Below are 13,893 nucleotides of genomic sequence, written 5' to 3' on the forward strand. Positions count from 1 at the left end.
TTGACAGGGGTCAACAAACACGTGAACAAGGATGATCTATGGATATAATGTACTTGGACTTTCAAAAAGCCTTGGACAAAGTCCCTCAACAAAGGCTCTTAAGAAAAATGAGAAGTTATGGGATAAGAGGAAAGGTGTTCTCATGGATCAGTAACTGTTTAAAAGATTGGAAACAAAAGGTAGGAATAAACGGTCAGTTTTGTCAGTGGAAATATGTAAATAGGGGATTCCCCAAAGGATCTCTACTGGGACCAGTGCTGTTCCACACATTAATGAATGATCTGGAAAAAGGAGTCAACAAAGCGAGGTGGCAAAGTTTGCAGATGATACAAAGTTACTCAAAATAAGTAACTCCAAAGCAGACTGCAAACAGTTACAAAGCGATCTCACAATCTGGGTGACTGGGCAACAAAATGGCAAATGAAATTCAATGTTGATAAGTGCACAGTAATGCACACTGGAAAACATAATCCCAACTATACATACAAAATGATGAGATCTAAATGAGCTGTTACCAGTCAAGAGAGAGATCTGGGAGTCATTGTGGATGTTTCTCTGAAAACATCTGCTCAATATGCAGCTGCAGTCACAAAAGCAAACAGAATGTTGGGAACCATTAGGAAAGGGAGAGATAAGACCAAAAATATCATTATGCCACTCTGTGAATCCATGGTACACCCACGCCTGTGTGTGCTGTTCTCGTTGCCCCATCTCAAAAAAAGATACGTTAGATCTGGAAAAAGTACAGAGGAGCGTAACAGTAATGACGAGGGGAATGGAACAGCTTCCTGACGAAGAGAGATTAAAAAGATTGGGAGTATTCAGCTTGGGAAAGAGACGACTAAGGAGGGGATATGACAGAAGTCTATAAGATCATGAATCGCGCGGAGCAAGTGAATAGGAAAGTGTTATTTACCCTGTCACATAAAACAAGAACCAGGGGTCATCTCATAAAATGAATAGGCAGAAGGTTTAACACAAACATTGTGTACTTCACCCAACAGTCAACCCGTGGAACTCATTGCCAGGGGATGTTGTGAACACCAAAAGTATAACTGGGTTAAAAAAAAAGGAATTAAGTGAGTTCATGGAGGATAGAGCCATCAATGGCGATTAGCAAAAGTAGTCAGGGACACAACCCCATGCTCTGGGTGTCCCAAGACCCATGGCTGCTAGAAGCTGGGACTGGACAACAGGGGATGGATCACTTGACAATTACCCAGTTCTGTTCATTCCCTCCGATGCATCTGGCACCAGCCACTATCAGCAGCCAAGATGCTGGACTAGTTGGACCACTGATCTGACCCAGTATGGCCATTCTTTTTTTCTTAGTATGTTTCTTTCAGGGCTGAGTCAGAAATTCACAGACTCTCGAGACACATGCAGTTGGAATAATCAAGAAGTTACTGTAATTGTGCTTGACCTTTTACAAACATCTAACACAGAAAACCAAATTTTGATGGTTCCTTTGATGGTCACTGAAGAAAGATTTTACTTCATCAAGAGCTTTTTTACTTAATAACCACCACACACATTCTTCCTGCTTCTTTTATTCTTGATTCCTTCTACACTCCAAGACACAGGACTTTGTACATTTCTTATAAACACACAAGACTGCATCGAAGAAGATACCAAACTCCATCAATTTCTACTCCCAACAGGAAAATCTCCAAGGCCCTTAACTTTCACTAGCTGCTCAGGTCAAAAAAGGGGAAAAACACTAATATAACATGAAGTTATTCTTACTCAATGCAATTAATCACATGATTTAGGATAGAGGGAATGATAATTATTTCATAGAGTTTGAGAAATCGGGGTTTAAAATAAATAGATCCAGAACTTGAAAAACAGACTGTAACAGAGAGGGCAGTTGATACGGCCAATATACAGTACTTAGGACAAACTTGCAGGTCTTGCACATATTTAGAAATGACACCTGTTTGCCGCAAGCTCTCAATTGACATCATTTCAGGATATCAGGTTGTGGTCAAAAAATCCTTACAGAACAGCAGAAAATAGTAAGATATTTCATATTTCTTTTGCGCTGAAAAAAGATTGAACTGACTGTTTTGAATTCATGGACACCATGAGCTAGAGTTTTCAGTGGGTGGTCTTATTATTTCAAGTGGTGACACTAATGATCATGCTAGGAAAAATTATAGCAGTTATATCTGTGAAATGCTCTTGAATGAATGCTTTGAATAGAATTGTAAATGTTATTCTTATATGACATACCCACAAGCTCAGGACAATCTGGGTTTCAGTTTGTGATACTACTTGCAAAATCCCAATATGCGGGGCATCTAAAACAATCGTGTACATTTCATTAATGCATTTTTCTAAGCTCAGAGGAAACCTTTGCTCTTGCTGAAATAATTTTTGCTTGAGTAATGTTCTCATAATCTTTTAAAACACCCACAGATGGATACTTGCCATCCATTTGATGTGCTTTGCTTCTTACCTTGAGGTCTGGTGTACATCCTTGAAGCAACAACACTGAAAATAATAGTCCATGTAACAGCCAGTCCTTTGAAAGTAATAGCCTTTTGAGTACATTTTTATTAGCCACGCTGCATGGGATTTCCCCCAATGGCACTGGATGGTCCAAGGTAGGAAGAATAGGACTCCCCTTCCTCTTGGCTTTAAGATTTTGTCCACCATTTGTAACACAGGAGACTAAAGCAAACATTTAGTGATCCCATTACACATTCCTTGAACCTCAACAAATGCTAAATGCAAAGATCTAAAGCTTGTAGAAATCAGTCGACAAACTTCTCCGATTGACTTAAATGGGCCTTTAATCTACTCATTTCAAGTGATGTGAACATTAGAAATCTGGAATGCAATCCAGTCACGGAAGTTAAGTGGAGTCAGACTGGCACAGTATTTGGAAGGGAGACATGAGCTCTTTTGCATATCTGACTCTACAGGTTACACATTAGAGGCACTACAGAAAAGTAGGTTGTCTGGAAACATGAGCACAGAACCACACAGGCTGTTGTTTGCAAATGCAAGAACAAACTGGAAGCCACTTCTGAAAGTCAGGAGCTATAAGTCAAATCTCTAGAACCTATCGGTAATATTATGCAAAGTGCCATTAAGAAAGCAGGCAATAAAACAGGCTTCCATCCTACGCTGAAGCAGAGCCAACGGTTGCCAGCGTAAGTAATTCCAAGAGACACTTTCTTTGATGGAAGAAACAGCTGCAGAACTCCAATGAGCCCCTCGAGGGGCAAGATGCGTGTCGGGGTCTGCTGATTCAGACTTGACAAATCTGCGGAGGAGGAACTTAGCTGGCACTTGTTGCCCTGTCTGGCGGCTCGCACTGCCATTTGCCTTTATGGGGCTTGGCACGCCATTACTCATGATCCTTGCAAACATTACTCATCGAGCTGCCTTTTAAGTGTAGTTGTGTGAGAACTGTAATAACTTATTCCTGTGTTTGTTCAAAGGCATAATGGAAGAGAAATGGAATTAAAGCCACAAAGAAACACACTGCTGGATTGTAATGGCTCACTCAGCAAATTATCCTGAATATAAACCGTTGCTAAGTACGGGAAACAAAGAATTGATCCCAGTTGTCCAACTGGAGTACAAATGTGGTAAACTCCTCAGCTGATCGTAAGTAAACAAACATTTTCAGATGTCATTAGCCAAATGCATCCCTGGTGAAACACTGTTGATTTCACTATAAGAGCAGGTGAAAGATGCTGCAGGGATAGACCAGGAGACCTGTAATTGTCTAAAAAAAATAATGGTTAAATAAGTGCAACAGGTAGCGTTTTCTCACCCTATGGCTCACCAGCATCCTTCATTCTCAATCCCTTTGCCATTTCATTTCGTCTTTGCCCATTCTGCTATGACTGCCGACATATGTTACGTAGACACAACTGTCCACCAAGGAACTGCCCTGAGGTCACAGATCCATTTCACATAGGCCACCCAACAGCCATGGCACAGTATAAATCTTTTCAGCGAGCCACTGCTTCTAACCCCAATATATTGCTAGGAATGCTGTTTGCCTGGAACACCATGAGACCTCCCTTCCCTCCGCCTCCCTCCCCCCTGCTCAGTTTTATATTTAGACAATAATGAATTATTGGAGACACATGCTGGGAGCACGGTTGAGCAGTCATGCACATAAAATAGAACACAGAACCTACAAGAGGCACAAGCAGAGAGCAGGGATATCCTGACAGGATTAAAAAGACTTTGTCCCCTCTGGGGCAGCTCCTCTACGCTCATTTTGAAAATTGTCTTATATTCTTAAAGACACGTTTAAAAATATATACACTTCGATAAGATGGTTTCAGCACAAGAGACCACAAGGAAAGAGGAAGTTTTCCTATTCCTTTTTGGAACACGTCTGCTTATTTCTATGACATGGCGTCTATCAGTCAGACCCTCCGTTAGTGTGAACCAGTGCAGTGCAGCTTTGCCATTTTGCACCAGCTGAGAAACCGGCCCTATAGCTTTTTCCTGATGTAGGAATCTACAAATCAACAGAGTCACAGATTTATTGTGGGGTATATATAAAAGGGGCTTGATTGCTAAAATTGCCTGAATCCAGCCAAATTGACACAGAATTTGCTGTCTTCTGTGCCCACCCAAGGGCTAGATGATGATGACTTCACCCATAAGTAAGATAAGAGATGACAAATAGCTATGCTGCCCCAGGCCAGGCTAAGGAAGCAAAAAAAAGGCTAATGTAGTGCCAATGTCTAAAAAAGGGAAGAAGGAGGATCCTGGGAACTACAGGCCAGTCAGCCTCACCTCAGTCCCTGGAAAAATCATGGAGCAGGTCCTCAAGGAATCAATCCTGAAGCACTTACATGAGAGGAAAGTGATCAGGAACAGTCAGCATGGATTCACCAAGGGAAGGTCATGCCTGACTAATCTAATCGCCTTCTATGATGAGATTACTGGTTCTGTGGATGAAGGGAAAGCAGTGGATGTATTGTTTCTTGACTTTAGCAAAGCTTTTGACACGGTCTCCCATAGTATTCTTGTCAGCAAGTTAAAGAAGTACGGGCTGGATGAATGCACTATAAGGTGGGTAGAAAGTTGGCTAGATTGTCGGGCTCAACGGGTAGTGATCAATGGCTCCATGTCTAGTTGGCAGCCAGTGTCAAGTGGAGTGCCCCAGGGGTCGGTCCTGGGGCCAGTTTTGTTCAATATCTTCATAAATGATCTGGAGGATGGTGTGGATTGCACTCTCAGCAAATTTGCGGATGATACTAAACTGGGAGGAGTGGTTGATATGCTGAAGGGCAGGGATAGGATACAGAGGGACCTAGACAAATTGGAGGATTGGGCCAAAAGAAATCTGATGAGGTTCAATAAGGATAAGTGCAGGGTCCTGCACTTAGGATGGAAGAACCCACTGCACAGCTACAGACTAGGGACCGAATGGCTAGGCAGCAGTTCTGCGGAAAAGGACCTAGGGGAGACAGTGGACGAGAAGCTGGATATGAGTCAGCAGTGTGCCCTTGTTGCCAAGAAGGCCAATGGCATTTTGGGACGCATAAGTAGGGGCATAGCGAGCAGATTGAGGGACGTGATCGTTCCCCTCTATTCGACATTGGTGAGGCCTCATCTGGAGTACTGTGTCCAGTTTTGGGCCCCGCACTACAAGAAGGATGTGGAGAAACTGGAGAGAGTCCAGCGAAGGGCAACAAAAATGATTAGGGGTCTGGAACACATGACTTATGAGGAGAGGCTGAGGGAACTGGGATTGTTTAGTCTACAGAAGAGAAGAATGAGAGGGGATTTGATAGCTTTCAACTACCTGAGAGGTGGTTCCAGAGAGGATGGTTCCAGACTATTCTCAGTGGTAGAAGAGGACAGGACAAGGAGTAATGGTCTCAAGTTGCAGTGGCGGAGGTTTAGGTTGGATATTAGGAAAAACTTCTTCACTAGGAGGGTGGTGAAACACTGGAATGCATTACCTCGGGAGGTGGTAGAATCTCCTTCCTTAGAAGTTCTTAAGGTCAGGCTTGACAAAGCCCTGGCTGGGATGATTTAATTGGGGATTGGTCCTGCTTTGAGCAGGGGGTTGGACTAGATGACCTCCTGAGGTCCCTTCCAACCCTGATATTCTATGATCAGCAGCTGTGACTCCATCTATCAACAGTCTCATAACACAGCCCATCACTGTGGTATCTGAGTGCCTTTGAGGATCATAATCCCTTCCCTGGTCCCCCTGGCTCAGCTGGGGAGTAAACTGCTACTGGTCCACACCATCAGCAGATTACTTATCTCTGCTGCTTTTTCTCCCCTCCACACTCAGACCAGCAATGAGTGCAGCCCATGCAAGCGTGTATGGGAGCATCTTATGCCCCTTTATTCCCTTGTGGTCACACAGAATCTATGGCCACCTTGCCCTAAGCAATCTGGACGTTTAGTGCCGAGCATGCAAAGTCAGAGGCTGCTTTTCAGAACTGAATCCCGTGCCTGTGCTATGTATATGAAATATTGATAGACTAATGGCTAGAACGCACAGCACAATGGTACTGTGAGATTTCTCTCTATCAATTATACATCATAATTCTTTCTTACCAGAAGAAAACCTTGGCTCAAGATTGACACTACATATAACTGTTTTGGGGGTACTCAAGATGTTTCTATCTTCAGCTCCTCAGAGAGAAATCAGGCTGTTGCTTAGAGATACCTACATTTCTGAGTCACCTGGATTGCGTGGGGCAGGTTGGATTGGAGGTATTAGCTGAGGCCAGGAAGTCTGTTCTGATCTCAGCTCTGAGCATTGATTCATTTTGTGATCTGGGGCAAGTCATTTTGCTTCTCTACGTCAATTCTCATTTGTAAAATGAGGATAATATTACTAATTACCATTCTTCAAAGGGCAGTCCTGAGCGTGTCTGTCTACACAAGCCATGTATACAGAACGATAGGAGCTAAATGTACTTTAATGATGAGTGCAAATACAAGGCCACTTGACATACGTCAAAAAGGTAAACTCACAAAATAGTAAGATGGAAGCCTTTAAATATAAAGGGAAAGCATTGCCAAGAGGCATAGTTTGGGGAGGCAGATATATAGCTAGAGGCTCAGCATCTAACACCCACCACTCAGGAAAGATCTTTCCGACAGTTCTGCCTGGCACAGCACTTGTTGCTAACGAACCATAATCAGGGACCACACAGTGCCTCTGTAACCCACACCCGGAGAGTACGGGTCCTTGTTCCTTCTCTTGGGTGGGCCACATAAGGTTATAATGGTCTGCTGTAGCTGCTATCCAAAGAACCCATCGCTCATGCTTTTGGCATTCAAGTTCCTGAGTGTAAATGCTGCTGCTAACCCAAGCACAGGTACAGGCAAGGGTCACTTACATCTCTGCCGTTTGGCTTACCAAAATGAAGCACAAGCCAATGTCTCTGGCAGCCCTGTGGTTGAAAAACAACTTGGATCTATGTAAAGTATCCAGGTACTGCCAGAGAGTTCTGCAAATATTTGCCATAACCCAAATAAAATTGCACCAGAAGATCCTGCCATGTTCTTTTAGTGACTCTCCTGGCTTGGGGTACATTCTGTTCCATTCCCTGCCATCCCGCCCTGTGGTTCCACTAGACTTTAATTGTGATGCTCCATTGCTCTTTGGTGACTCCACACTGGAGCGCTGCTCCGTTCCATGCCTCTAAATAACAACTGTCAGAATGAACATTGTTCCTGGGATTTGCATTGCAACCACCAGTGATGTTATTTCTCTTGATCTTTCTAATTTGTTTCCAACACTCATCCCAGTAAGCTACTCCAAATGGCAGAACTTAAATAATATAGTTAGTACTTGAGTGGATAACAAGATAAAAGCCCCCCCCACACACACACACTTGTTATCTTTCTATTAGGTATCTCTGAGAAAACAGGGCTCATTTTAAGTCATGCCTAGCCTTGATTATTCTTTGTAACTCTAAAAATCCTCCAGCCTACAGCCCATATGAAAGCCACCTACAAAACCCACCTACATAACACAGTGCATTTTACTACCCAGCGATTGGCCCCCTGGGGGCCATTTGTAACATTTCAGCCTACAAATTTACCCAAATTGAAAGCTAAACTGCAAAAAAGGAGGACTTGTGGCACCTTAGAGACTAACCAATTCATTTGAGCATGAGCTTTCGTGAGCTACAGCTCACTTCATCTACTGCATACATCCGATGAAGTGAGCTGTAGCTCACAAAAGCTTATGCTCAAATAAATTGGTTAGTCTCTAAGGTGCCACAAGTCCTCCTGTTCTTTTTGCAGATACAGACTAACACGGCTGCTACTCTGAAACCTGTCAACTGCAAAAAGTGAGTCAAAGTTAATAAAGTGTCACAATAACCTATAACAATAAATGTTGCTGGGAGAATGGACAAAAGGGAGACAAAGGCTGAATTCATCCAAAGTGGCCTACTGATATAATTCAAGGACCGTATTAAGATCATGCCTGACAAACAAGAGAAATTTGGGACCAGAAATCAATGAACCAAAATTGGGGTGTTGGAAATTAGGCCTATTAGTGAATAAAATAATGAGGGGATGGGCTATTCCACGCATCACTCCCTTTTGGGGTCCCTAAAGAAAAAGCCTTTGGGAGAAAAACTGGCAAATGGAACCAGCTTTACCAACATGGCTGCCACCCACACCATCCCGTGTGTCCCCGGACCTTCCTCATCTGAATTCTGAGAGATGTCTTGATCGGCCAGGCCAGAGAGAAGCAGCCAAATGACATCACCACCTCCATCAAATTCAGCTAAAACCCAAATACCACCGAGAATGTGAGACTCTGTCTTCCCCACCCTCTCCCCGTGTGTTCTTTTCCTTCCCCACCTCATTTCTTCTCTTTCCGATCTCTCTCCTTTTGCCTTCTGTCTGAGAACAGTCTGGATTACTTGGCCAAGACTTTATATTTTGAAGAACTGCCGTTAGCCTGTGACCACAGGGAGATCTCTCTTGGTGTGCTCTCATCTCCTTTTGTCGTCTTAGGAAACGGGATCAGACTTTCACAATAGCTCCAGCCCATCCCAGAAAAACGCCTTCCGTCGTTGTAGCACGTCTACCCTGCAGCGTCACAGCTCTGCTGCTGTAGCATCAGTAGTGTAGTTATACCCATACGGTGGGCCAATGAGAAGAAGAGACTCAAAGCCAGGACTGGGCCACTAACACAGCTGGACAAGTCACTTAACCTCTCTGTTATTCAGTCGGAGCACTCGTTCGGTGAGGCTGAATATTTGTAAAGCACTTTGAGACCCTTGGATCAAGATGTTCCCATAAGTACCATTTTCTTGGCAATAAACTGTTAACGAATATTAAAATAAGTGATTTCAACCGTCTTTAAGGAGAACAAGGTACAAGAGGCCTTTTGGTGACTGTCTTGAGATTTCTAGGATCACTCCTATGTAAGAGTATGTGCAATGCAATCAAAGCTGTAGCATACGGCGCTACAGAGAGCAGTTAAAGTTGCAGAAAAAATCAGATGTGGATCCAAACTCTCCCCTTAGTCAGATCCTGGGTTTTTGTTTCGTGTCTGTAACATAAAAACCAGCTGCAAAGTTTTGGCCTAGACACATGCAGGATCCAGGAGTTTATATTGGATCTATATATAAGATAGATACAGGGAGCTAGCCTCTGCAGTTACCATATATAGATTGAGAGAGAAACCTAGACTCTCTCCAAGTTTGGATAAGCTTCCGGAGACATGTATTAATTGAAGCAGGCTTATGAAATATTTAAGCCCCAAACTGGAAGTTATATCGTGGGGAGGGGGAGAGTGTAGAGATGGAGGAGAGGAGGAGGGAGGGGAATGACACCCTGGATAGTTTTGATAGCAAATCCACAACAGCAAAAAGAATATCTGAACACTAAAAAAGACTCACTGTCAAACAAATCCAAAACACTTCTCTTAAGTTTCTTCACATCGTTCACAGTTAGAACTGCCCAGAAAATGGAATTTCCTTTTGGTGGGAAATTCTGACATTTCAGAATTTGCTTTTCTTGTGATCAGAATGGGGAAAAAAAAACCACCAAAATTTTCCCAAGGAACAAAAATTCTGAAAGATGTTGACACTGGACCATCAAAATGTTGTGTTTTGATAATGCTGAATTGTTAAAATATCATACATAATATTAAGCATAATATATTTATTACATATACCATATAAATATATCAATATTTTAAATATGTAAATATAGTATATTGAATGTGCTATATTAAAGTATCTTAATATAATATGAAACTCCAAAATGAATTGAAATGAAGTCAAAGCTAAAACATTTTTATTGCACTGAAAGGAGAGATTTGGAGCTGTTCATTTGAAAACTTTTCAATCAGCTCTATTTATAACCATTTTAGATTTGAATCTGCTCTGGACAGTGTCTTCCTAAATGTTTGTGCTGCACCCGGCATATTTTGAGCACTACTGCAATAAGGAAATCAAATAAATATTATCAAAACACAAATAGATAATCATCTGTTTCAGTCTAGACATTAGAAAGAAAAAAAATTATATGACGTCTCAGAGAAACGGTGCACATAAGAAATGAAACAGAGAATGGCAGTTAGCTGAACCCAAGCAGGGAAAATCTCAATGTTTCCATGCAGAGACAATGCCATCTCTTTTTAAATTGGATTGCTATTTACAGCTTGGATATTGACTAACATTTTCAGAAGTGCCTACGTGATGCGGGAGCCTGAGTTCCACTGGAAGTCAAACAGACTTAAGCACCTCTGAAAGTTCTGCTCATTATGTTCACTAAAAATATGCACTTCATGCAAGGATCTGACCGTACCCATGACAGGTCAATGGGAGTTAGGCATCCAATCCCCGCAGGCCTCTTTAGAGAACCCCAACAGTAGACACTGCAGTGATGAGGATACTGTTATGGATCATGTTAAACCTTGCTATAACGGGTCAGACATAACCTGCCATTCAGGATCAACCTAAAGAAGCCATTGTCCTCAGACAGCTTGGAACAATTAAGAAGCCTCCACCTGAAACATAGGCTTTTGTCTCTAGTCAAAGACAGGCACATCACAGGCCACTCAGGAATATGAACTATGTGGACAGGGGCTTGGACAGAGAGACAAAAACAAAAAGGCAAGCAGACAGACCTGAGAGAAAACTAGCAGGATGCTTTTGGGCACAGGGTGTTGGCTGGAAAGGCAGGTTTGGAACAGTAAGCAAAGAAATTCCCTCCTGCTCTTTGATTCCTACGATGTTCAGGGAAACAGGACTTTGTGTATAATCTTTGTGTAAACTGCATCAAAGAAAATTCCTGGCTCTATTGTCAATTTCTCCTTCTAACTAGAACAACCCATAGCGCCCTAAATTTGTCTAACTGCTCAGTAATGCGCGTAAAGGGTAGAGTTCCTAAGTTTTGCATACAGCACACACAAGACAGTTTGAATCAGGTAGATATTAATTGCAGCATTAAAACCTTTAATACATACCTGTCTTCAGTGTCCACCCCCCCCCTCCATTTTGAAATGCAGTAAAAACATAGCTTAGGGTAAAGCATTTAGCTCTCAGGGAGCTGATAGAATATTACTATGTTCAGATTTCATGCACGGCCTGCTCTCGCAGGTGCAGAGCTAAAAGAAGACATCTCACTATTGACTAGTTTATCTCAATATAGCATCTTGCAACTGCTTTAGTTTGAAATGAACTAGCTTTAAGAAAAAAGATCTTTAAAAATATACTTAATCAAGCAACAGACCCTGATATGATCAGGCCGGTGTTTCTGAACATTTTTCGTACCATGTTACCCAGAACAAAGTTTATATACACACATACCAATTGGCACTCTGATGCTCAGCACCTATGAAAATCACTCATGCTGCTACAAGAAAAGGACTTGTTAGTCTCTAAGGTGCCACTGGTACTCCTTTTCTTTTTGCAAATACAGACGAACACAGCTTCTACTCTGCATGCTGCTACAGTGAATCTTGATGATAATTGTAGCAATCAATCCCTTTGTGCATGCCCCTTTCTTGACCTTTCTCTGTACCTTCTTTTATGTCCAGAAAGCACCTTGTACACTGCAAAGAAATGTGATTGCCCCCCTCTTAGGTGCCCTGAACTGATATATAATTAGTTAATATCAAATAATAATGAAAACAAGGCCCAAACAGTGTGGAACTTTACAGCTTTCAGCGAGGCAAGCTAGCTAAGACCATGTGGACAGGAGCTTAAAAAAATGAAACCCCAAAATCAGCACATAACAAGAAAACCCCAGCACTCCAGGAACACAAACAAAAGTGACCACTGTAAAAAGGCAGCACTTTCCCTTTAAACATCAAGGCTAAGCAGGGAAATACTAGAGAAGATTATAGCCAGAGATAAATGTCTTATGAGATAGGGTTCAAGGACACATTCATCCCAGACACTGCTTCATTGTCTTTCAGATGATCCTTCACTCTCCCCATCATTTTTTTTGGTAGTTTGTTTTCTGTTCTAACACCATCTACAGGCACACCTCAACCACCCAGAAAAGCGGATAACCTTTGAACACAGAGACAAGACCCCAGCTACTGCAAGCTGGCATTCAGTGCACTGGAGAGCAAAATGGATGAACAGATGAGAGTGTCAGAGTGAAGAATGTGAGGTTAGCAGATGAAATACTAAGGTTAAGGCCCACAACAAGTGTGTGAAAAGCCAGTCAGGTCAGTAGTGAATCTGTATACCAGAGTTTGGATGTTGGGGTAGTGTGATTTATCTTCACACAGCAAAAAAGGGGCCTGCCTTTTAAGGCCCAAATATAAATATAACCAGGCTTTCTTCAGCCAGACTCCCAAGAACAAAGATATAAATTGTGCCTCACCTTGGCAAAACATTCTCAGAAGAAAACAAAGCCTGATTAGTTCTCTTCACTCTGGGTTTATTCCCATACTTCTTTCTTCAGTGACCACCACATGTCAGATTCAAACCCCAGCTCCAAGCACAGCATCCCTATTAATTAATTCTCCACAGCTGCCGCAACCTAGCTGCACAGCACTCAGGGAACACAGCTGTGGCCATTACTGTCAGCCAAGGAGGAAATGTAACCCCTTCCCTGCCAGTTTCTGGGTAGTGTCTATACACCCCATTCCAAAGGGGAGAAAAATAACTAAAGGAACCAAAAGAACCAAGGAATAAAAGTGACATGAAGGTGGCTATTGTCAGCCATTCATTAGAGGGTAAAGACTGTACCTGGTGAACAGACCAAGAGCTTAATAGGTAAAAGTACCAGTTTCTTCAATTTTCTTATTCCCCATTTCATTTTGCATAATCACAGCACCTGGGACTTGGTGCCAATGACTCTTTTAAACAATCAGCTCAGTGCATCTAAGAGGGGGACAATCATTTCTTTGCAGAGTGAAAATTAAAGTGGAAAAGGGGATAGAGAAATAAATTGCAAATAGCAAAGACATTACTGAAAGAGGCAAATGGCAGTTCAATTCAGAAGCTTTGCAAAGTTAATTTTTAGTTCAAATTGCACACAGTAACTATATAATATACCTTATTGTACATTACTGCCACTAGGTTACACTTTAAAGGAACAGGAGACGTTGTCATAAATGAAGGCAATGAAAGACAACTCTGATTGTCTTTATTCTGCAGCAAATCTCTCTTGCTGGGGAAGAGAGAACATATACTCTTCTTTTATCGTTTTATATACTATATTCTGTTGAGTAAGCTGATAAATTACAGTGAAAGTACCCTTTAATGGAAATGCAGTATTCTTGCAAAAATGCTGATAAACATGTTCCTTTGGAAACTGAATGGGTAATGCTCTCAGTAGGCTGTGATTCATTATTTGGTTGAAGACATGCATCACTCCAAATTAATACACCAGTATGTATCTAATGCAAACACAACAGCATATTTTCCTGGTGAAGACAAATAGCAAAAAACA

General features: G+C 42.0%; 1 long non-coding RNA gene across 1 annotated transcript in view; it reads right to left on the reverse strand.

The window, feature by feature from the left end:
• The window catches only part of LOC140903608 (uncharacterized), a 116,799-nt gene extending 112,950 nt beyond the window's left edge, over positions 1-3,849 (reverse strand). The window contains exon 1 of the long non-coding RNA XR_012156307.1: positions 3,791-3,849. This is a non-coding gene — a long non-coding RNA (uncharacterized LOC140903608). The remainder of the gene's footprint in view (positions 1-3,790) is intronic.
• Positions 3,850-13,893: the final 10,044 nt, after the last annotated feature.

Source organism: Lepidochelys kempii, chromosome 26 (genome assembly GCF_965140285.1).
Source record: "Lepidochelys kempii isolate rLepKem1 chromosome 26, rLepKem1.hap1, whole genome shotgun sequence".
Classification (NCBI taxonomy): domain Eukaryota; kingdom Metazoa; phylum Chordata; order Testudines; family Cheloniidae; genus Lepidochelys; species Lepidochelys kempii.